Source organism: Brachyhypopomus gauderio, chromosome 1, assembly GCF_052324685.1.
Source record: "Brachyhypopomus gauderio isolate BG-103 chromosome 1, BGAUD_0.2, whole genome shotgun sequence".
Classification (NCBI taxonomy): domain Eukaryota; kingdom Metazoa; phylum Chordata; class Actinopteri; order Gymnotiformes; family Hypopomidae; genus Brachyhypopomus; species Brachyhypopomus gauderio.
Window position 1 is genome coordinate 5,231,753 of NC_135211.1, and position 24,785 is coordinate 5,256,537.

The following is a 24,785-nucleotide window of genomic DNA, read 5'->3' on the forward strand; positions in this document are numbered from 1 at the left end:
AAGACACAAGCTACAGCTGATACTAAATATATGCGGGACCAAACCAAAGGGGAAACCTGAATAAATTAAATACGAATGAGGGAGGAGTCACATATTACATACGAGACTCTAATGTTTTATAATTAATTACATCTGAGGACACACGATTCTGTGTTGGTCACCCATACTGTCACATAACAGCCAGCCCTTCAAATATCACACTGCTTATGATATTCTTCAATAGTATAAATCACTTTACTAGTCACATTCATCTGTTCCACTAAGGTATTCCATACCCTTAAAACTAACATTATATTCTACTTAAAACCATTTATAAAACTTGCATTTTCCTCACCAGTTACATACGTTGATAAAAACAGATACTCACCCGGAAGTTCTAAATATAGAACGAGAGTTCCGTTCTGACACCGTGAGGTTTTACCATCCTCAATCAATTCAGGTGCATTATCCGGCTTTATTATCGAAATAATATTAATTTATGGACTCCTCAAGATCCAAAGGTTAATATCAATACCTAGCTAGCGAGACTCGAACTTGCGTAGGTCTCGTTCCTCTCGTCAAAAGAACGGATCGGCCGCCACACCACGGAATAAACCTTAAATAAAAACTTGTTAGTTTTCATTATTACACAAAAAGCTTTTATTTTGCCGGTAGGGACTTGAACCCTAAAATCACCTTTATGGGACTCAAACCCATTTCCATAGTTACATATACTTTTACCTCTTTAGACAAGACTGGATTTAATTTAGAATCATCCAAGTACTGTCAGTTCACCACAATTTAGTTACAATTCAAATTTTGCAGATTTGTTTTAACAAGTTCTGCTTTACCACTATTGTTGTGCCGGCACGGTCAAACTGTCAGTCATTAGATGAAAAGAAAAAAAAAAGTTCCAAATTTTTTGCAATCACGTCGGGGCTCACCAAAAATGTTGCGCTTTAACCTTTTCTTACCTTAGCGCAGCGTGTTCGTTGATTGCAAAAGAAAACATTACCAGTCTTGTCTTTAGCCTTTTATTAAAAAATACACATAGGCCTATTAATTAATTTAATACAGAGATCTCTGGAGAGCTCACAAACAGTAAGTGGTACAGTAAATTGTATTTGATAACTTGATACTGGCAAGAGTACACAAACCAGTCACAGCACGTGGAATTTGTCACAGACAAAGTCGCTCATTACAACAAATCCCATGAAAGTAATTTTTGATTCTGAATTGTATAGTGAAAACATTTCTCACGTGTGGATTTAATAGATGGTAGAAAATGCCTTGGTTATGAAACCTGGAGGTCAGCATGTCCTTGAAGTATACAAGTCAGAGAAATCACTGAATCATCGGACCCGGAGGCAGCTTGTCAACATATTGGCTAGCCATATGACTGAAATGCATGGGTAAGTTCGTCTTAAACTGTTTTAACCGTTAAACTGTTTTTTGTAAACTGAATGAATGGCATTGAATTAGTGCCCTGTAGTAGGACATGTTTATTTATTTTTTTTAATTGCTTTTTCTTTAAAGGAGGATTCCATCCTGTAAACAGAAGGAGAAGTATGCCCTGGGGATCATTACACTTTTTCCTTCACTGAAGGATCCTTTTTCTCCAAAGGGCTATGTACGTTTAAAGTACTTATTTTCAGAAATTATACCAGTTTTACATAGAGACAGAACTCTTAAGTGTCATTAGGGGAAAACATTGTGCTCAGTTTGAATAGAAGTGAATAGGGAAATTGACTTGTAATGTAACAATAGCTCATTGAGACACCAGGCAGGCTAAGCTAGTTAACATAGCAAGCTCTGTAAAGTTTATCAGATTTTAATCTGTGATAAAAGATCAATGAATGATGGAACTATGTCATTTTTTTTTATTAACAGGAGCATTTCTATGATTGCGAAAAGAGCACAGGATATTTAGCATGGCGCCTGAAGACGATGTCCAGGAATAAATCTCAACAAAAACCACAGTGTCACAAGCACAAGGAACAAATCACAGAAGATCAGTAGCATCAGTGCCTGAGCACCTTGATGGAGATGCCTGCCAGGAAGCTCTATCATTTCTTGTTCATTGTCATGATGAACCAAAAGTGTTGAAGATGAAGATGTCCTTTGAACATCACCAGAACCTAGTGCATGACTCACAGAGAACAACAGATGTCCTAAAAACATTCCCACGTTTTTTAGATGTCAAAGGACTAGTGAGTTGTGCATTGGTTTTTAAAATCCAGGCTTTCATTTGGTTTGGCTGTTTACAGTGCATTGACCACTGATACATTTGTATGTGTATTTGATCAACAGCTGAATCAAGATTTTGTGCTGCTGTTTGGTGAGGAAACGTCCTCCAGGTTGCTTGAGAAGTGGGACACAACCTTCAAGCCGAAGGTTATCGAAGAGTCCAAACACCTGACTAAGTCAACCGAGCTGCACCGACTTCTAAATGCTGCTGAGAAACATGACACCAGTAAGTAAGATAGTCTTGGTATCTAGTCAGTTGGCTAGTGTTATGTATTTTTTATGTCTAACTGATGGCGAGTTATTGTTTGTGTCTCCCGCCTCATGCAGGCTTTAGAAGAGCTGGACTATCTAACGGCTCTGGATAATGATGGGAACCTGTCTGAGATTGCAGTGATTATGTCTGAGTTGCCTCTGGAACCGCAGATGGCTAAGAGTCTGCTGGCCTCCTGCGAGTTTGACTGTGCGAGTGAGGTGCTAACCATTGCTGCCATGTTAACAGGTAATGTCATTCATTCTAACAGGCAAGAATAATGTGTAAGCCATGTATTTTCACCCCACTGTCTATCCATCCATACATGAACCATTTTGACAAACCACCTTATTATTGTTTTGTTTTTCTATACATCTGCATAGTGACTACATCTTTCATTATAGTGAAACTAATTCATCTGTTTAGTTAGGAGAAAAGATCCTGGTACTGTTTAGTTTTCGTGTTTGGTTGTCAGCATCTTTATAAACTAGACTCACACCTCAACAGGTAACACAGGTAGGGCAAGCTAGGACAACACCTAGCAATGTCAGGGGTTTGATTCCTAGAGATATACAGCGTATGTTTGTACTGATATATGTAATTCATGTCAGTTGCTCTGAAAAAAGCATCTGCCAAATACGGAAAACTTAAATCACATTTTGCTATAACATACATTCTATTCTGTGGAGCGGTAGTAGGGCTGCCAGATATGAACATTGAGGTTACCTTCATTAGGACCGGCATTTTGACACCTTATTGAACACGTTGGTTCATGATAAAAAGACACATTTTTCATCCTTCTGTATAAACTGTTTCATTCAGATACTTCTCACTCTATGTAGCTCATGTCAGTGTTGCAGACATGATAAATTAAACTGACTGAATTGACTGAATCCATGGTTTATGAAGTGTCCTATCCTCTTGCAACTCCATCTTGCTTCCTGGCCCCTCCTGTGGAGACTGCCAGCTCTCTTGCAAGAAGTCACAAAGTGAGAAGTCAGAAGTCACAAACATAATATTTGAATTATAGTGACATATAAGTGGCATATCGATTATTCAAAATTGCACTGATTTTTTTAACTTATTTTCAGTATTTAGTATTTTGAAAAACTGCCAATAGGTAAAGATATTTTTACATACATTTATACAAAAAACCCTCAGCTACTTGAAATAGAATAATAATCTTGAGCAATTTTAACTTATCAAGATTGTACTTTTTAGTGTGTCTCTTCCAAAAACACAACAATCTTACCAGAAGAGATTTCAGAGTCACTACTCTTTTTTTTGCCCCCCCCCCCATCTTTGGAGGACAACTTTATTTTTATGTAAGAATCAAAAGAAAACAATTCTGTAAAATACAGTACAATAGTAAAAAAAATAATTGGGGTTAGGTGGGCCATACAGAGAAAAGAGAAGGAGAGAAAAGAGGGTCAGTGTTCAGTGTTCATGGTCAGCCACTTGTCAGTGTTCATCCACAACGTCCCCTCAAAAGCCCTCAATGTCTAAAATACAGTAAAGAGTACAGGAAGAGGTGCCTTACACAATCACCGACTATAACAGCCTAAAATGTGGTGTCCCACCACCCCCACTGCAGAGAGTAGCCTGTTCAGCCAACACCCCCCCCCCAAAAAAAGTCAACATTGCCAGAAATTTTGATTCAAGTTAGATTTATTGATATTTGCACAGTAACGAAACGTGTTACTCTGCACACACCTGGCACTGCCACATCATCTCTTTTCTGCACTTGCCACATGTAAACTAAATACAAGAAATACAACGCTTAGTGGCATGATTATTCTTGCAGCCACACTTGACTCGGCACAATGCCCTTTTTCCTGTGTCAGGTGTGGGTGGTTGCTGCTGAACCTTTTCCTTGGCCACCTCCTTGGCTGCCATATGAGCCTGTCCAAGCTCTCCTGCAAGCTTCACCAAGAAGTCTGCCCGTCTCTCTTTTACACCTGTGCATGTTGTTGCTCATCTATTGTGATATGCCTTCCTGGGTTGTAAGCATTGATGCAGTTGGCAACGAAAGTCCCCCAAACATTAGAGACTGCAGCAAACGGGTCATTTGCTGCTCGTTCACTGCGTGTGTCCATGCTGTACACACATGCTTGTGTCCTGGAACCGGTATCGCTGCATAATCTTCATGATGGAGGGCTGCTGCATTGCTGGATGAGGATAGCAATGAAAGCCATTAGTTCAGGGAGGGCCATGAACCAGTTTTCATGCTGTGTCGTCTGGTGTGCATGCTGAACAGTCCACTCCTGTATGGTCCGAAGCATTTCCAGAAAGATGAAACAGAGGAAACTCTGTAAGCGACTAGACACTTCACTTCTGGCAAAAGCAGTTGGCTCTCCATTCGTGGGATGGCATTCAATTGGGCTGTGATGCCTTCCATGATGTCTACCAATCTGTTCCTCACGCCACATTGTGCCGTCTTTTGCCGTCTCTGTCAGCTGCTCGTGTGACTCCATGTGACCTCTCTTTTCTGGAGGTGATGAAGTCTCGTGATCCACAGGATCCACAGGTAAAGATATAAAAAACCCTTAGCTTCTTGAAATAGAATAATAATCTTGAGCAATTTTAACTTATCGAGATGGTACTTTTTACAGTGTGTCTCTTCCAAAAACACAACAGCCATAATCAGTAAACAAAAAAGGACATTTAGTAAATCTTACCAGAAGAGATCAGCTGCTCGTGTGTCTCCATGTGACCTCTCTTTTCATACATATTCACCCAAACACATATACAGCCTCACACACATACACCCACAAACATTATTTTCAGTAGTTTTTAGCACTTTGAGTTGCATGTATGTATGAAAGGTGCTATACAAATAAAGATTATTATTTATTATAAAAAGGGAAGGGCAGAAAAAAAACACAGCTCAAATGACCACTGCAATGGGGGAGGCCAGGGTTTTTTTCTTCTCTATCTGAGTCAGTGAACACATCCAGCAGAACAATGAACTGACACCCCACCCTAAGTGGTTGCATGTACATAACAAAGGGTGGCCTAATGGAATGCAAATGTCCCCAGAACTGCCCCCTGGTGGAGACCAGGTACAAAATTTTGGAATGAAAATGCTGGGAGTCCTAGTGTTAAGCAGAAGGCTTTAGCATGTCATCACAGCTTCCACCATGCTGACGGAGACCACTTCACCCTTATCAATGTGTACAACGCCTACAAACACAGCCAGCACAGCTCACGTGAGTCACGTTAGAATTAAAACACACCAGACTCATTAACATATCAAACCTAGAATGTGAACTAAATGTGTATTGTTACTAAACATATTCACTTCCATTTACTAAGACCTATTTTATATTTGACTCTTTCAGTGTGTTTATTGAACGTTCTAAGCACCCCAAACATTTATTATATCAATTGTAGTGGTGGGACTTTAACGCGTTAATTTCGATTAATTACTTACAGGAAAACTAACAAACAAAAAAAAATTATGCATTTTAACACATTTAACGCATGAGACAGTTTTGCACCATGGAATGTTTCTCAGTGCACGAGTTCCAGACATACAGATTATATGGACGCACTATAAGATGAGCATGATGGAGATGACTGAAGAGGCTACGCTGGTGGATGGGAAATTTAAGAAGCGCTCCTGTTCTCCACTCATTACCTGTAATAACTGCACCTGTTTTAACTCGTTACCTGTATAAAAGACACCTGTCCACACACTCAATCAGTCAGACTCCAGCATCTCCACAATGCCCAAGACCAGAGAGCTGTGTAAGGACATCAGGGATAAAATTGTAGACCTGCACAAGGCTGGGATGGGCTACAGGACAATAGGCAAGCAGCTTGGTGAGAAGGCAACAACTGTTGGAGCAATTATTAGAAAATGGAAGAAATGCAAAATAACGGAAAATCTCCCTCGGTCTGGGGCGCCATGCAAGATCTCACCTCGTGGAGCATCAATGATCTTGAGGAAGGTGAGGAATGAGCCCAGAACTACACGGCAGGACCTGGTCAATGACCTGAATAGACCTGGGACCACAGTCTCAAAGAAAACAATCAGTAACACTCTATGCCATCAAGGATTAAAATCCTGCAGTGCACGCAAGGTGCCCTTCCTCAAGCCAACGCATGTCAAAGCCCGTCTGAAGTTTGCACATGACCATCTGAATGATCCAAAGGAGGAATGGGAGAAGGTCATGTGGTCTGATGAGACAAAAATAATAACTTTTTGGTTTAAACTCCACTCGTCATGTTTGGAGGAAGAAGAATGATGAGTACAACCCCAAGAACACCATCCCAACCGTGAAGCATGGCGGTGGGAACATCATTCTTTGGGGATGCTTTTCTGCAAAGGGGACAGGACGACTGCACCGTATTGTGGGAAGGATGGATGGGGCCATGTATCGTGAGATTTTGGCCAACAACCTCCTTCCCTCAGTAAGAGCACTGAAGATGGGTCGTGGCTGGGTCTTCCAGCATGATAATGACCCAAAACACACAGCCAGGGCAACTAAAGAGTGGAAACGTAGGAAACATCTTAAGGTCCTGGAGTGGCCTAGCCAGTCTCCAGACCTGAATCCAACAGAAAATCTTAAAAGTCCGTGTGGCCCAGCGACAGCCACGAAACCTGAAGGATCTGGAGGAGATCTGTATGGAGGAGTGGGCCAAAATCCCTGCTGCAGTGTGTGCAAACCTTGTCAAGAACTACAGGAAACGTCTCATCTCTGTAATTGCAAACAAAGGTTTCTGTACCAAATATTAAGTTTCTTTTTCTGGTGTATCAAATACTTATTTCACACAATAAAATGGAAATTAATTATTTAATTTGTCTGCCAAATGCCATAAAATGTAAATGTAAATTATTTAAAAATCATACAATGTATTTTTCTGGATTTTTGTTTTAGATTCCATCACTCACAGTTGAAGAGTACCTGTGATAAAAATTACAGTCTTCTACATGCTTTGCAAGTGGGAAAACCTGAAAAATCAGCAGTGTATCAAATACTTGTTCTCCCCACTGTACATTCATCTCTCTCATACACACTCCACACAGACACACACAAACACACACCTCTCTCATACACACTCCATACATACATCTCTCACACACGCCACACAGACACATACATACCTAAGGAGGTGTTGTCTTACACATGTTATGACCCTGTCTTGTTATGTGTTCGCGTGAAGCATTTTGTTACAGGTTTGTCCAGTCCATGTTCCACTCCAGGAATCCCTGATGTCCCTGGGAACATGGAGTCTCCGCCCTCGGCTTCCTGATATATAAGGAGGAATGAGAGGATCCCCGTTGCGATTCAGCCTTGCCGACCTTGTAGAGATTGTGAACTTTGAGAGATTGATATACTGTGTATGACCTTGTGATTTGGATTTGGATTTGCGTGCTCCTTTAATATAACTGTATAGAGTTGTGTATATAGATATATGTATATTGGTGGTTTGTGTGTGCACACGGTGAGTAGGAAGTGGCTGCCATTTTGTTTGGGTTGTGGGTTTGTATCTGTTTTGGACATAGGGAGTCAGAGTAGTGTTGTCTTTTGTTTCACCCTGTTAGTGTAGTTATGTCTGTTTCTTTCTAGTATGGTTTTTGTTAGTTGTTTTGGCCTGGGTCATTTCTGACGTTTGTACCTGTGTGCACTTTGTCCTGTAAACATATTCTGTTTGTGAATATTTGTAAATACACCAATACTTTACATTTTCTTGAATCACTGTCATCCATATTCCACCCCTTCACACCCCTGTTACGGCCTAGAGCCTAGATAGGTCGTAACACACACAACACACCATATACACTATACACAATACACACATTACACTATAGGGCACACCTTTTCAAGCCCTATAGTAATTCCTTCAGGAAATGCAAGTCTAGTTGTATATGTCACACATAAACAGTGTGGGGGCAGTCATGGCCTGGTAGTTAGGTAGAGTGACCAAATGTTCGTATTTCACATCCTGGACTATCATTTGTTATTGGAGCTTTTGTTGTTGACTTTACTGAAAAGCATTTTTAAATACACCAACTGTAAATATCATGAGATTGTGGGATTAGGTGGGCCTACGTTAAGTGAGTGTATGCCACAGTATAAGTGCCCCCCCCCCTCCCAGATTCCCAGGCCTGAGGCCATGACTAACATGCCATTGAGTAAGGCACTCAACCCCAACTGCTCCCTGGGTTCCGGATTAGGGCTGCCTACTCTGTTAAAAACGTCCTCTGTTCATCTTCCTATTTTTGTTTTACTGTGCATTTTTTCCCTGCTATTGTGAGAGCAAACTTGACACAAATTGTTTATTGAAATGATCTTGTCCTGACTGAGAAGCGGTGTTTTCATCTCATGCACAAGCGTGCACAAGCGTCCACTTCTGGAAGTTCTTCGCCAGTTCTCGATAACGCGGAAAGTTTTCTGGAGTTAATAGTTGAAGGAGCGGCAGCTCTGTGGAGAGTGTGTAGGAGACGCAGGCGGGGGACTCGAGCCGGCGCGGACGTGAAGCTCCGTCAGCGGGGATTCAGAACCGCTCTTCCGGCCATTCATCTAGCGAATCTTCGCTCTCAGGCCAACAAAATGAACGAACTGCTTCTCCTTAACAAGAACTACAAAAGTTTCACCCGCTCAGCTGCTCTCTGCTTCACTGAGACTTGGCTCAGTGAGTCCATCCCGGACAGCGCGCTACATCTGCCCGGCTTTCATCTTCACCGCGCGGACTGCGTAAAGGAGCTGACGGGGAAAGCAAGAGGCGGCGGAATATGTTTCTATATCAACGATAGTTGGTGTTCAGATGTCTTGGTGCTGAACATACACTGCAGCTCCAACTTAGAGACTCTGTGTATTAACTGTAAACCTTTTTATTCACCACGGGAGTTTTCTTCATTCATTCTCGTCTGCGTTTACATTCCTCCCCAAGCAAGCGTGAGTGACGCACTGCAAAACCTGGCAGGACAAACAACTGGATTGGAACAAAATCACCCAGACTCATTGTTCATCATACTTGGAGACTTTAACAGAGCAAAACTCAACCACGAACTCCCAAAATAAAAAACATCATGTTAATTGTCCCACCAGGGATAATAACATACTGGATCACTGCTACACTGTCCTGAAAAATGCCTATCGTTCCGTGCCCCACGCTGCTCTGGGAAACTCGGATCACTGTCTGGATCACCTTATTCCTACCTACAGACAGAAACTAAAATCTGTAAAGGCTAAGCAAGACCTGCAGGATTGTTTTGACTGCACTGACTGGAGTGTTTTTGAAGCTGCTACGGACAATCTGGATGAAATGACTGACACTGTCACATCCTATATTAGTTTTTGTAAAGAACTGTGTGTCCCAACAAAAACCTACTGCACATACCTACTGAACAACAAGCCATGGTTTACAACCAAGCTCAGCCAGCTTCGTCAGGCTAAGGCAGAGGCTTACAGAAGTGGGGATAGAGCTCTGTACAAGAAGACCAGAAACACATTGACCAGGGAGATCAGAGTGGCCAAAAAATGCTATTCTGGAAAGTTGAGAAGACAGCTTTCAGTCAACGACCCAGGATCAGTGTGGAGAGGCCTTCAACACATTACCAACTACAGAAGACCACCCCCCCCCCCCCCCCCGCAAACAAAGGCCTGGCTGACGACCATAACAGCTTCTATTGTAGGTTTGAGCAGGACAAAGTCACACCTCTTCACACCTCTACAGCACCATCTACATTCACCTCACCACCTACAATACCCACTCCATTTCTCCTCTCCACCACCACTCAAGCTGTACTCACAATATGTGAAGCTGACGTGAGATGTTTCAGAAACAAAAGACCAGGAAGGCACTTGGCCTAGACGGTGTCTCACCTTCCTGTTTTAAGATCTGTGCTGAACAATTGGCACCAATCTTCACAAAGATATTCAACAGATCGTTGAAGCTGTGTGAAGTTCCCTCCTGCTTCAAATGCTCCACCATCATCCCAATCCCCAAGAAAACCTCCATCACAGGGCTGAATGACTACAGGCCCGTGGCTCTAACATCTGTGGTCATGAAGTCCTTTGAACGACTGGTGCTGGCCCACCTGAAAGATGTCACAGGACACCTGCTAGACCCCCTGCAGTTTGCCTACCGAGCAAACAGGTCAGTGGATGATGCAATTAACATGGGTCTGCATTTCACCCTGCAACATCTGGACTGCTCAGGGGCGTACGCAAGAATTCTGTCCACCAAACTCTCCCAGCTCAATGTCTATCCTGCCATGTGTCAGTGGATCACCAGTTTCCTAACAAACAGGAAACAGCAGGTGCAGCTGGGAAAAGTCATGTCCTCCACACAGTCTACCAGCACTGGTGCTCCTCAGGGATGTGTGCTCTCCCCACTTCTCTTTTGTCTCTACACTAATGACTGCACATCTAACGACCTGTTTGTTAAACTCCTGAAGTTTGCCGACGACACTACAGTCATCGGACTCATGCAGGACGACGAGGAGTCTGCATACAGACAGGAAGTCGAACGACTGATGTCCTGGTCCAGTCCTGGTCCAGTCAGAACAACCTGGAGCTGAACACGCTCAAGACTGTAGAGGTGAGCGTGGACTTCATGAGACACCCCCAGCACTGCTGCCCCTCACAATCTTCAACAGCCACGTGTCTACTGTAGAGACCTTCAGGTTCCTGGGCACCATCATCTTAGATGACCTGAAGTGGGAGCCCAACATCACCTCCATCCTCAAAAAGGCCCAGCAGAGGATGTACTTCCTACTCTAGCTGAGGAAGTTAGATCTACCTCAGGAGCTGCTGATCCAGTTCTACACTGCAGTCACTGAGTCCATTCTGTGCACGTCCATCACAGTGTGGTTTGGAGCAGCCACAAAGCAGGATAGGAACAGACTGCAGAGAACAGTGCGGACTGCTGAGAAGGTCATCGGTGCTTCTCTGCCCTCCATTCAGGACTTGTACTGCTCAAGAATCAGGAAACGGGCAGAGAAAATCATCACAGACTCCTCACACCCGGGTCACCACGTGTCAGCTTCTCCGACCTGGCAGACGCTACAGAACGCTGTCCACTAAGACCGTCAGACACAAGAACAGTTTCTACCCACAGGCCATCACCTTCATCAACAGCTGATCATAAGACACCCATCACCAAGATCATATACACCATAAATAACTATTATCACTCCTATTCTAAAACCACTGCATTATTGCACCTTATCCATGATCATTCATGTTTACACTGCTTGTTGCACTAGTTATTATGTATACTGTTTTCACATTGTTATGTGACCACTTTAAAGCACACAGTAATGTCCTTAGACTGTCAGGGTCTAAGGCCTAAGCCATTCTCTCTCTCTCTCTCTCTCTCTCTCTCTCTCTCTCCATTTCATTCGCCTGTTTTCATTTTTCTCCCTGAGTGTTCTCAGTCAGTCTCTCTCTCTCAGTTTTGTTTTACCCAGTGTTTTCCCTTCTCCTGTGTTTTTCTATGATCCTGTGATCTATGTTTCTGACAGATCGACAGGTAACCCCGGTAGAAGTTCATGGACGTGTCCCTGAACTTCACATCTCCTCCCTCATCTCTGGTTTGCTTCGTGACACGTTGAGTAGTACTCCGTATGTTTTTCGTTCTCCCCATTTGTGTTCTCTGCTACGACGCGTTGATCCTTATCCACGTATTTTTTGTTTACTTACCTGGTTCTCACTTCACGTTGAGGTTTCTCTGTATCGTTGAGTTATTTTCCCTTTGGGGTTTTTTTCCCGCTATCGCGGAGGTTTCTGTTTGCCGTTTTTTGCTGTTTGCCGTTTTCTGTTTGCCGACTGGCCCATTGACAGTCTTGCTGGGGCCCGGGACAAGAAAGTTTCATGTGCCCCCCCCCCCGTTATTTGAATTTCCTCTGTAGCAGACAATCCTTGAGTAAGGTCATATAGTATATAATATAGCCACACATCAAAGCTGTTTCTGACAGCTGACTGGTTTATACTTGACGCGTCGTGAGCGGCGCGAGGGATCGCGAGGCGAAAATGACGTAATCGCAGTGGCACGCGCTGTCGATTCGCGAGGTCGTGCACCTCTCGACTTTTGTAACTTTGCGCGCACCGCGCTTCAGCGCAATGAACAAAGTCATGTTTGTAGGGTTCATACACCTTTATAAGGCGGAATTAAAACACTTGTACGGCACTTTCAAGGTCCATTTCAATATTTTCCAGCACGTTAAACTTACTAAATACTTACTAAATATTTATACATATCAGTAGCGAACCGTGACCATTAAACTGAGATGACAGTACAGCTTTAGAAACGCAATAAACAATAATATCTGTACTAGATATCTTGTTAAGCAAAATAAGTTTCCAAACAAAATAAGGTTCACAGCTCTGTGGTTCTCGGAAGCGGAATATGTAAATGAGGACGTCAAAGGGATGAATCGAAACTAGCTAGCGGTGATACGCTAACGACAGCTAGCGTCGCCACAGCGGGCGGTATTATCATACAGTTAAGCCCGCCCATTAAGATAGAAGATATGATTGGTCAATTTTACTGTCATTTGAAAGTGGTATTGCGCTGAATTATAACGGCCTGGCCCTCTGTAAAATGAACAGCGGGCATCACAGTCCTGATAGGGGGAGACACAGGCTCACAGGCTTCCACTTAACCCCTCACCTTCCAACACAGATTGAATTGGAAGACACAGGGGCAGACACGGGTGAATAATTTATTTGCTTACATTTTTGTAATTGTTTAGATGTCGATTGTAAAACTGTGAGTAGATAAAATAAAATTGGATAATTATATATATAATGTTTTAAGAATATTTTAGGCCCTCTGAGAGGGCGTAGAGGGCCCTGACGGTTCCCCACTGATACATATAGTCGAAATGATTCAAAATTATTCGCTTTTTATCACATTATTTAATGGTTGTTTATTTTCAAAACGCCCAATCTTAACGTCTTCACGTTCTCTCGTGTTTCGTCCTGGAATTACAAGAGGCTCGTATTTGTTAACGTAATACAAGAGAACTGTTCAGTCAGACAGATATTTGTTGTGAAAATAAGTAGTTACAATTTCAAGCATTTTCAAGTACTTTAGCCTAAATTCCAGCACTTTTCAAACCTGGAACACAATGCAACATTAAAATTCGTCAGGTAAATGTTTTCCTTTCTTTTCTGCACTCCAGATTTGTGTTTACTTTAACTATCCACCACTGTATTTCCCACTGTTGGGCGGGTACCAGCCGGTTACGGTCGCTGGATCAAACCATTTTTCGGTGGGAGGCGGGGGTGTATGCACTTAATGGAAAATATGCAGAAAATATGCAGATAGGTAAAAAACATTGAGCTTATTTTGAGTACAGAATTTTATATTAATAAAAGATTTCAAGATTATTTAAAAATTATAGACTTTAAATAAAAAATTTATTGCTGGGCTCTTTGATGGGCCCCCCTGGCCCTGGGGCCCGGGACATCAGACCCGGTTGTCCCCCCCTGTCGACGGGGCTGATTGTAAGTTATATGTAAAATATCTGTTAGTACGCGGGAGACAGGAACAGCCGGAAACAAATTCCTTGTATGTGCAAACACACTTGGCCAATAAACCTGATTCTGATTCTGATTTGCTGCACCTCATATGTGGTTTATTCCGAAGACTGCGTCTCACCAACGAGACTCAAAGCAGAATCACAATAGCACAGATACTTCATGCCGTTAGTTTCACGTTTTCCACCACACCAGTTTTAGAAGTGTTTTAGCGGCTCACTAGGCTTGTAAACAAACCGTGCACCATGAAGATGTAGCAGTCCGTCGCCCTCAGAGCTGATGAGGCACAGACCGTTTGTGCAGGTGAGAGCGCGGGCCGGCTGGTGAGCCGCATGAATCCAGGCAAAGAGCCGTATTGAAATGCCTTATATAATATATCCTGACAAACCAATTCTTATTTATTCCTAAATGATGTACCTGCAGGAAAAGTATACACTATCCTGTGTCTGTTGATATGGAATTTAACTTTTTCTCTATAGGCCATGCTTCAAAATAATAGCAGCGTGGAGTTCAATTAGTGAGGACAATCATTTTGTGAGGAAACAGTTGTGAATCAGGTGGCCCTTATTTAAGGGTGAAGCCAGCACATGCTGTACATGCATTTCTCCTTGAAAGCCTGAGAAATATGGGTTGTGTGCAGTGGTGGACAGTAACGAAGTAAATGTAATTTGTTACTGTACTTAAGTAACATTTCCATGTATCTGTACTTTACTCAAGTACTTTTATTTGGTAAGACTTTATACTTTTACTTCACTACATTTCAAAGCGAAACTTTTTACATTTCACTTCGTTACATTTTCAAAAACATCTCGTTCCTTTTTTATTTTAAAATCAACGCTTAATAAAATACCGAAAGGTCAAAGTGTACTTCGTCCACCACTGGTAAAGACTAATGACCACAATCACAAGGATTAGCACCACTCCAATATGGGAGATAACAGCTAAACATTCAAACTCTTTTCAATAATGTAGTTTGTCCAAGAGAAAAATCTAACAAAACTCTGGGCACATTGGCAAGCTACTCTACAGACAATATAAACACCGTTACTGAGCCATTACGTCTTAACATTTTAACAAAACAAAAACGAACCATCACCCACCCTTTGAACCCATTAGCAGCTCAATGGCTAGAATTAGCATACATTTCATTTGGTTCATTTGGTAACCATGTATTTTCACCCTAACGATCATATTCAACCATTTTTTAGGCTGTTTATGCATTTTCAGTATTTATCAACCTGTGGAAACAGAAGGAATAAATACACGAGAGAACAGTAGTCAGGGTTGCCAACTTTTGACGTCATATATGTGGATCTGAAGTAAATAAACTGGATATTTTTTTCGGCGTGAGATATCGGAAGTGTGGCGTGAGAGCGTGTGAAAACGGTCAAATGCGTGTGTCTCACGCTCAATGCGTGAGAGTTGGCAACCCTGCAGTAGTTGTGCTTAGCTTGGTCTCTCTTCTCGAATGATCCAGAGACTTCCTGTATAGCTAGCACAGGAAGTCTCTTTAATAAATACCCACATATTACTAACCTGCTAATGGATCCTTCTCTACCCTCGGGTTCACCACCATTACAGTAACATTGTAAACATGATAAAGCAGCTTGTTGTCACATTGACTTGAAAACTCATATTTTGTTAGAAAACAGTTGTTCATTGTTCAAAAGTTGCAGAATAGCACTAAGTTATGCTCAGAAACACTGTTTAGGACGCTTACAAGCCCAGGCAACGCTGTTTTGAGCTTCTAAATGCAAGACTAACTACTTGCTTTGAAATGCATGTGTCACATTGCAAACATGACAAACCAGCTTGTTATCACATTAAACAATTGTATTCTAACGAATTATGAGTTTTCAAGTCACTGTTCAAAAGTTGCACTATATCACTAAGTTATGCTCAGAAACACCGTTTAGGGCGTTTACAAGGCCAGGCAATGCTGTTTTGAATGCCTAAGGGCAAGACTTACTACTTGCTTGGAAATGCATGTGTCATATTGCAAACATGATAAACCAGCTTGTTATCACATTAAACAACTGTATTCTAAATGCAAGACTTACTACTTGCTTGGAAATGCCTGTGTAACATTTCAAACCTGATAAACCAGCGTGTTATCACATTAAACAACTGTATTCTAATGAAATGTGAATTTTCAAGTCATTCTTCAAAAGTTGCCGTATAGGTAAAGATATTTTTACATAAATTTATACAAAAAACCCTCAGCTACTTGAAATAGAATAATATGCTTGAGCAATTTTAACTTATCAAGATGGTACTTTTTGCAGTGTGTCTCTTTCAAAAACACAGCACCCCCCATCTTTGGAGGACAACTTTATTTTTATGTAAGGATCAAAAGAACAAATGACTGTATTGTATGTGTATGTGTGAGTGTGTGTTTATGTTAGTGCAACATAGGATAAATGTATGTGTAACGGAGTTAAAAATACAATAATATACTACTTGAATTCCTGCTCAATGTCTGTGTTTTATTTTATAATTTAATGTGAATTTTATCATTATTTTGGTCTTTTATTTTGAAAGACCAGAAACACTCTGCGCACCCGCGAAAGTTATATTGGGCTGTCTCCCCTCCCCCCTCACAGTGGCGTTTTACACTGATGAGGGTAAGTTCGCCTTCGTAACGTTACATATATTTTATTCAGTTAAAATACTAATTCTGTTTTCATATGAGCATATGTTGTGCAGAAAATATTGTATGTTGTAGTGCTACCATTATAGTGTACTTTGGAGGGTTGATGAGAGTTAAAAAAAAAAAAAAAGGAAAGACGCTTTTAATCAGCCTCAATTTTGTTTTAGCTAGCTAACTGCAAGCTAATAGGGCAGCCATCTTATGACAGTTTTTATTTCATAGGGAGCCAGAGTGTGCGCGACGTGTGAAGACAAAAATTGTGTATTTTCTGTCTGTCACAGGTATGTTCATTTGATTTTGAAGGTGAAAGTTCATTTGTGTATTGTATTTTCTTGTAAAAAATGACACCTTCACACAAGGGAATTTTGTATGGAATTATTTATTGTTACAAGTTCATACATGGTTCATTGATTACGTAGAATGAGTTAGCAAAATTCATACTATGTCTTGTAATATGGCCAGTGTGTATTTATGCAATGTTAAGGCTTCCTCCCCCTGACAGTGGCATTTTACACTGATGAGGGGAGCCAGAGTGTGCGCGACGTGTGAAGACAAAAATTGTTTATTTTCTGTCTGTCACAGTAAACATGGTGAACTCCATCCTGTGTCCTGTTATCTGTACACGGATTGTTGAAGAATTCACATCCGTTACATATGGATAAATGTAAGTTGCGACAACATTCCCCCAGAGGCCAGAGGCAGGCAGAGAAAGACCTGGGAATCCCACCCACCCACGGCCCCTCCAGGAGCAGTGGAGTCCCAGGGCCACACATCCCGGTGACCCCACACTGGTTGACCCGGGGAGACCAGGGAGACACCACACACTGCCACCGCATCCAAGCCCAGACCCCCACCACCCCCACAGAGAGTAGCCTGTTCAGCCATACCATTGACACAACATTGGACATCCATATTCACCCAAACACATATACACCCACACACGCGTATACACCCACACACATTCCTCCCATATATTCACCCTCACACACATACACACCCACACACCTTCATCCCATATGTGCAACACACTCATATATGTACCCACACATACACACCCATCTACACACATATATACACCCACATACAATCTCCCTCAAATACTATCTGAGGGAATACTATACATCTCCACCACCGAGGCACTCCTATCCCAAGGGGAGGCCAGGGTTTTTTCTTCTCCATCTGAGTCAATGGATCTACACAGTTCACACTATCACCCCCCCCCCCCCCCCCCGGTCTACCTGGAGATGGCTGCATCTACATAACAAAGGATGGCCTAATGGGATTCAAATGTGCCCAGCACTGGTTTTTGACAGGCTCTTGGGAGAAAGAGGAGTGGTATGAAAATGCTGGTAGTCCAGCGAATGAATGAATGTTTGATTTATATAGCGCCTTTCAGAATACCCAAGGCGCTTTACAATTTAACACAGGTACAAGTCACAGACAACCAATCACACACATCGGCGAGAAGCGGCAGCCAATTGCGCACAGCGTACTCTACCGGAAGCCACAGCCCCCTGGGGGACTGAATGGGGTACAGGAAGGGGAGAGAGGACAGACCCTAGTGACAGAGCACCATCCACCACTGGGCATACAAGCGCACACACACACACTGAGACACTACTTTTTGTTGAACATAGAGACACAGACACACACTCAGGGAGAATTTGTCAGGGACTGCCAATTTACCTAACCTCCACGTTTTTGGACTGTGGGAGGAAACCGGAGATCCCGGAGGAAACCCACACAAACACAGGGAGAACATGGAAACTTCATTCAGATAGGGACTTGAACCCAAGACCCCAGTGCTGAGAGGCAAAACGTGCTAAACACCATGTTGCCCAAGTATTACAAGGCCAGGCAACACTGTTTTGAACGCCTAAAGGCAAGACTTACTACTTGCTTGGAAATGCCTGTGTAACATTGCAAACCTGATAAACCAGCTTGTTATCACAATAAACAACTGTATTCTAACGAAATATCAATTTTCAAGTCATTCTTCAAAAGTTGCACTATAGCACTAAGTTATGCTCAGAAACACTGTTTAGAACGCTTACAAGGCCAGGCAACGCTGTTTTGAATGCCTAAAGGCAAGACTTACTACTTGTTTGGAAATGCCTGTGTAACATTGCAAACCTGATAAACCAGCTTGTTATCACATTAAACAACTGTATTCTAACGAAATATGAATTATCAAGTCATTCTTCAAAAGTTGCAGTAAAGCACTAAGTTATGCTCAGAAACACTGTTTAGGGCGTTTACCACTAGAACTACCAAGCCCCCTGCTTTTGACAGAAATACCTTTCACTCCCAACTCATGTTAAATTACCACAGAGAGTAGCCTGTTCAGCCATACCATTGATACAACATTGGACATCCATATTCAACCAAACACATTGTTATGTCTTTAAAAGCCATTACGTCATCTTGGGTTAAGGGTCACAGATTAGCGGGAAGCCCGTCTTGTCTGGTGCAGTGTGTGTGAATAAACAAGCGTGGACGAGCCGTACGACTCGGTGTGGTTTTGTATATAACATTTGGCGACGAGGATGGAGCTTTCGCTTCCGCCACCAGCCCCATTTCTCGCGCTACCAGGCGAGCCCCCGGTACCGTGGATTCGGTGGCTGGAATCATTTGAAACATACCTCGCAGCTCTCGGACTTGGCGGAGCTAGCGACGCGCGCCGTAAAGCCATTTTGATTCACTGTTTAGGCACCGAAGGCCAGCGCATATTCAGAACACTGGGACAAGCGGAGAAGTATAAGGACACTACAACATTACTCGAAGCACATTTCGCAGCTCCACAGACGGTAATCCTGCGCAGAATCATATTTCGGCAGCGCAGACAGAATGCGTGTGAGTCCATTCAGCATTATGTAGCCGATCTCCGCGGCTTATCGTCGTTGTGCAAATTCGGAACCATGGAAGAGGAAATGATCAGAGATCAACTCGCGGAACATGCAACGCACTCTAAAATACGGGAAAAGTTAGTAATGTCCCCAGATGACCTAACACTTAGCCAGGCATTGGAAATTGCACTGCAAATTGAAACATCTACTGAGCTATCCAGCAAATTGTCTCATAGCACCACTCCACAGCTCGCATTCGCTCAGCATGTAAACGAACCTGAGCGCACACCTAGCCCTGCATCCGCTGATATCGACATGGGTGTACACTATACGAGCCGCATGCGTGGCCAATCGCGCCGTACTTGTGGTGACTGTGGCTCTTCTTCGCATGCTAGTAAAGCCGCAGTGTGCCCTGCTAGGGGCCAAGTGTGTCAGCGCTGTGGGAAGAGCAACCATTTTGCCAGGGTCTGGCGCTCCGTACCGCCTACGGGTGCATCGCAGGCTGGCTCACGGCCTGCCGAAACTGGCACTACCGATCCTACCCCCATACACTCTGTCAGCTCTGCCCAGGTACCGTTCAAGACGTGCACAGTGGAACTAGATGGGGTCTGTGTGCCATTGCTAGTAGACACTGGTGCCGCCGTATCTCTTCTCAACTGGTCCACTGTTAAGCACTTCCTGCCCCACAAAACGCTGAGGACGCCATCTGCAGTGCTGCATGGCTATGGCAATACACTGATCAACTTAGTTGGCTCCTTGAGCTGTGCAGTGCGCCACGGAAACAAATGCGTCCCAACATTCACTTTCCAGGTGGCACAGCATGGTGCTAATCTTATGGGGATAGATCTAATCGCAAGCCTGGGTTTTAGGTTTCTGGACAACTGTGTGGCAGCAATCCTTCAGGTCAGCTCACCATGGGAGCAGCGGTGGCCCCAGCTGTTTTTGGGCCTAGGCTGTATTTCAGACTTTACACACCAACCACTCCTGCGCTCCGACGTGCACCCAGTCATACAGCCTCTTCGCCGCATTCCCCTAGCTTTACGTGACGACGTCAAAGGGGAGCTTATTAAGTTGTTAGAAGCAGGCGTGATCGAACCAGTCAATGCTTCCCCATGGATCTCAAACCTGGTGATCGCAAAAAAGAAATCGGGAGGTTTGCGTGTGTGTGTGGACCTGAGAGCCGTGAACAAGGCTGTGGTCCCAGACAAATACCCATTGCCTACGGCGGAAGAACTGACATGCCAGTTTTACGGCTCAAAAGTATTCACCAAGCTGGATCTCCGCCAGGGCTACCTGCAGGTTCCTCTGCACACAGATAGTCGCAACCTCACTGCATTCGTCACACACACAGGTGTTTTTTGCTACACGAGGGTACCGTTTGGTCTTTGCTCCGCCCCTAGCTGTTTCCAGAAAATAATGTCAACTATTTTTTCCGGCATTCCTGGAGTAGTTGTTTTCCTGGATGACATTGTGGTACATGGACCAACATCCACCATCCACGATCAACGCCTCGCGCAAGTGCTGGACACTCTGGCCTCCCATAACTTGACGCTGAATGGGGAGAAATGCATTTTTTCAGCATCTGAAGTAGAGTTTGTGGGTTTTCGTCTGACTGCAGGTGGGCTTAGTCCAATACATTCGAATGTGGAAGCCATCCAACGGTTGCCCATGCCGTCCAGCCCCGCTCACCTTGCCTTTTTCCTGGGCATGACAGCATATTACCTACGGTTCCTCCCACAGTACTCAGCCACCACTGCCCCTCTCCGTCAGCTCCTTAAGAAGGATGCCCTGTGGGCCTGGACCCCAGCCTGTGCAGATGCCATCACACAGCTGAAGGCCCAACTCATTGCACCACCTGTTCTGGCTCACTGACCCATCCAGTCCGACATTCCTCACCTGTGATGCCTCGAACTTTGCAGTCGGTGCTGTGGTGTCTCAGCTCCAGGACAACACAGAGCGACCCATTGCTTTTGCTTCACGGGCCCTTAATCCGGCGGAGCAGAAGTATTCAGTGGGAGAACGAGAGGCCCTGGCATGCGTCTGGGCGTGTGAGCGGTGGCATGTGTATCTGTATGGCCGCTCATTTACGCTATGGACGGACCACCAGGCACTCACGGCATTACTGGCAACTTCAGGATCCGGGCATAGACCCCTGCGCATACACCGCTGGTATGAACGGCTCCACCAATATAACTTCAGCCTGCAGTATACAAAGGGGCAAGAAAACGTGGTGGCGGACTTACTGTCACACTCCGCACACCTCTCCACTTCGCATCTCTCAGTCACATACCCACAGGATGACTGTACTGACCACAACCTTATCCAGCTCCTTCACTCTCCCCTGGAGAAGACGGTGTCCTTGCAGGAGCTCCAGCAGGCTTCGGAGCATGACCCAGACCTGACACAGCTCCATTCTTTCATTCACTCTACTTTCTGGCCTGCCAGACAGTCTGACACCTTTTCACTGCTTTTATGATGAGCTTTTCTGCTGGAATACTCACTGTGTGGCTCGTGGCCACCGCACAATTATCCCGACAGCCCTACGGGCTCAGGTACTGGCTATGGCCCACGAAGGCCACCTGGGCATTGTCAAGGTCAAACAGCGGTGCCAGGAAGTAGTCTGGTGGCCGGGCATCGACGAGGACGTCGAGACTATGGTTAAAGACTGTACAGCATGCCTGGCGAGCGGAAAGACTGGCCCTCCAACAGTTCCACCCCTCCAGCCACTGCAGTGGCCAGCTGGACCATGGCAGCATGTTCAAATGGACATTTGTGGCGAGCTTCAAGGTGTCCCACATCACCAGCGCTTCTTAATTACAGTTTATGACCTCTACTCAAAGTGGCCAGAGGCTCACCCGACAGGTACTATTACCACACATGTGGTCATCGAATTTTTGGAGACACTGTTCACCCGCTGGGGCATGCCATTAACGATAACCACTGACAATGGGCCACAATTCATTTCTGCAGAGTTCTCCACGTTTCTCAAGGAGCGGGGGATAAGACACATTCGCACCGCACTCTATAACCCACAGGCAAACGGGGGAGTGGAGCACCTGAACCAGACACTCAAAAATGGCATTAGAGCTCACCTGGCAGAAGGGTTCCAGTTCCCTGTGGCACTACGCCAAACTCTGCTGCACTATCGAGCTACTCAACACTCCACTACAGAGAGCTCACCTGCACACCTCATGTTGGGACGGGAGCTGTCTTTGCCTTTGGATCGACTTCGGGCCCCGTTCAACCTGGCACCAAAAACAAAACACAATGCACGGCGACAGTCCACTAGCCGGCAGAGTCTCTCGACAGAGTCTCTACACGGCAGTGTGAGATGAAACAGCACTTTGACCATTCCAATAGGGCCAAAACCCCAGCCTTTGCGACCCTGGACTGGGTTAGGAGTCGGAGGCCATAAATTAATGTCCTTCTGGTCCGAGCCAAGTGACAAAGCAGCTAGATCCGGCCACTTTCCGCCTGTCGGACGGAACGAGGTGGCATGCACGCCGCCTCCGCAGGGTGCGGCCACCTACTGCAGCAGACGCAGAATTCAACCAGGAGACAAAAACTGATATGGCCAGCACAGGCAATCCTACCAGGCGAGGGACCTGAACACGGGCCCAACCAGGCTACTTAAGGGACTATATGACTGAATTTAAATAATTAATATCATTTAATCTGTCATGTTTCAGGTCAACCTGCCTTAGTTAATGTTCTCATACGGTTATGTCTGTGGACATAGTTTTGAACGCCTGACTATAGTTCATACAGGCGCGGGTGTCTATATGGTAGTTTATGTAGGATGTGTTTTGGGGGTTCCTTTGGGGAGGGGGGGAAAATGTTATGTCTTTAAAAGCCATTACGTCATCTTGGGTTAAGGGTCACAGATTAGCGGGAAGCCGTACGACTCGGTGTGGTTTTGTATATAACACACATATACACCCACACACGCGTATACACTCTCACACAAATATACACCCACACACATTCCTCCCATATATTTACCCTCACACACATACACACCCACACACCTTCATCGCATATGTGCAACACACTCATATATGTACCCACACATACACACCCATCTACACACATATATACACCCACATACAATCTCCCTCAAATACTATCTGAGGGAATACTATACATCTCCACCACCGAGGCACTCCTATCCCAAGGGGAGGCCAGGGTTTTTTCTTCTCCATCTGAGTCAATGGATCTACACAGTTCACACTATCACCCCCCCCCCCCCCCCCCCCCCCGGTCTACCTGGAGATGGCTGCATCTACATAACAAAGGATGGCCTAATGGGATTCAAATGTGCCCAGCACTGGTTTTTGACAGGCTCTTGGGAGAAAGAGGAGTGGTATGAAAATTGTTCAGCTTGTTATCACATTAAACAACTGTATACTAACGAATGATGAGTTTTCAAGTCATTGCTCAAAAGTTGCACTATAGCACTAAGTTATGCTCAGAAACAATGTTCAGGGCATTTACAAGGCTAGGCAATGCTGTTTTGAACTTATAAATTCAAGACTTACTACTTGCTTAGAAATGCATGTGTCACATTGCAAACATGATAAACCAGCTTGTTATCACATTAAACAACTGTATTCCAAATGCAAGACTTACTACTTGCTTGGAAATGCATGTGTAACATTGCAAACATGATAAACCAGCTTGTTATCATATTAACACAGTACACCCTCACGGCATGCTGAAACAACAGTTTAACACTCAACAGGTTTTCACATTACGATACAAACACACATACTATATACACGTAGCTTAACACGTGAAACACAGTAGATTAACGAGACAAGTGAACACACACACACACCCACGGATGTACATATAAAGACATGGACTACATTAACACACGCACAAAGGGAGGGGTTCGGGGCTCGAGTGTGACAGGACTGTATTGAGCTTGAATCTCATATTAAAACATATATTGTTAAATGTATATGTTAAAATAAAATATATTCATTTATAAATATAGAAGTCTCATTTTTATTATATAATATTACCTGATATAGGATAATAACTAAATGATCACCCCAAATTGTGAATTATAAAATTGAAAAAACTTCCGTTGGTAATATTGGTCCAGATTTTAGAAGTTATTAAAAGAAAAAAAAATTCTGCCAAATAAATTGCAAGGACAGAAAGCAACAGATAATCCTTGCTAAGGCTGTTACACGTTACTCTCACACTCATGAAACTGTCTTAGACGAACACACAAAAACAAAACAAAAACAAATGAAACATGATGAAACAAGAGCTGAAATATGAAACTCATTTTCCAGCCAACACGA

The 24,785-nt window shown here is 43.8% G+C and overlaps 1 pseudogene; it reads left to right on the forward strand.

Annotated features, from left to right (window-relative positions):
• The first annotated feature begins 1,254 nt into the window (after nt 1-1,254).
• Nucleotides 1,255-4,987, forward strand: LOC143527844 (uncharacterized; annotated as a pseudogene).
• Nucleotides 4,988-24,785: the final 19,798 nt, after the last annotated feature.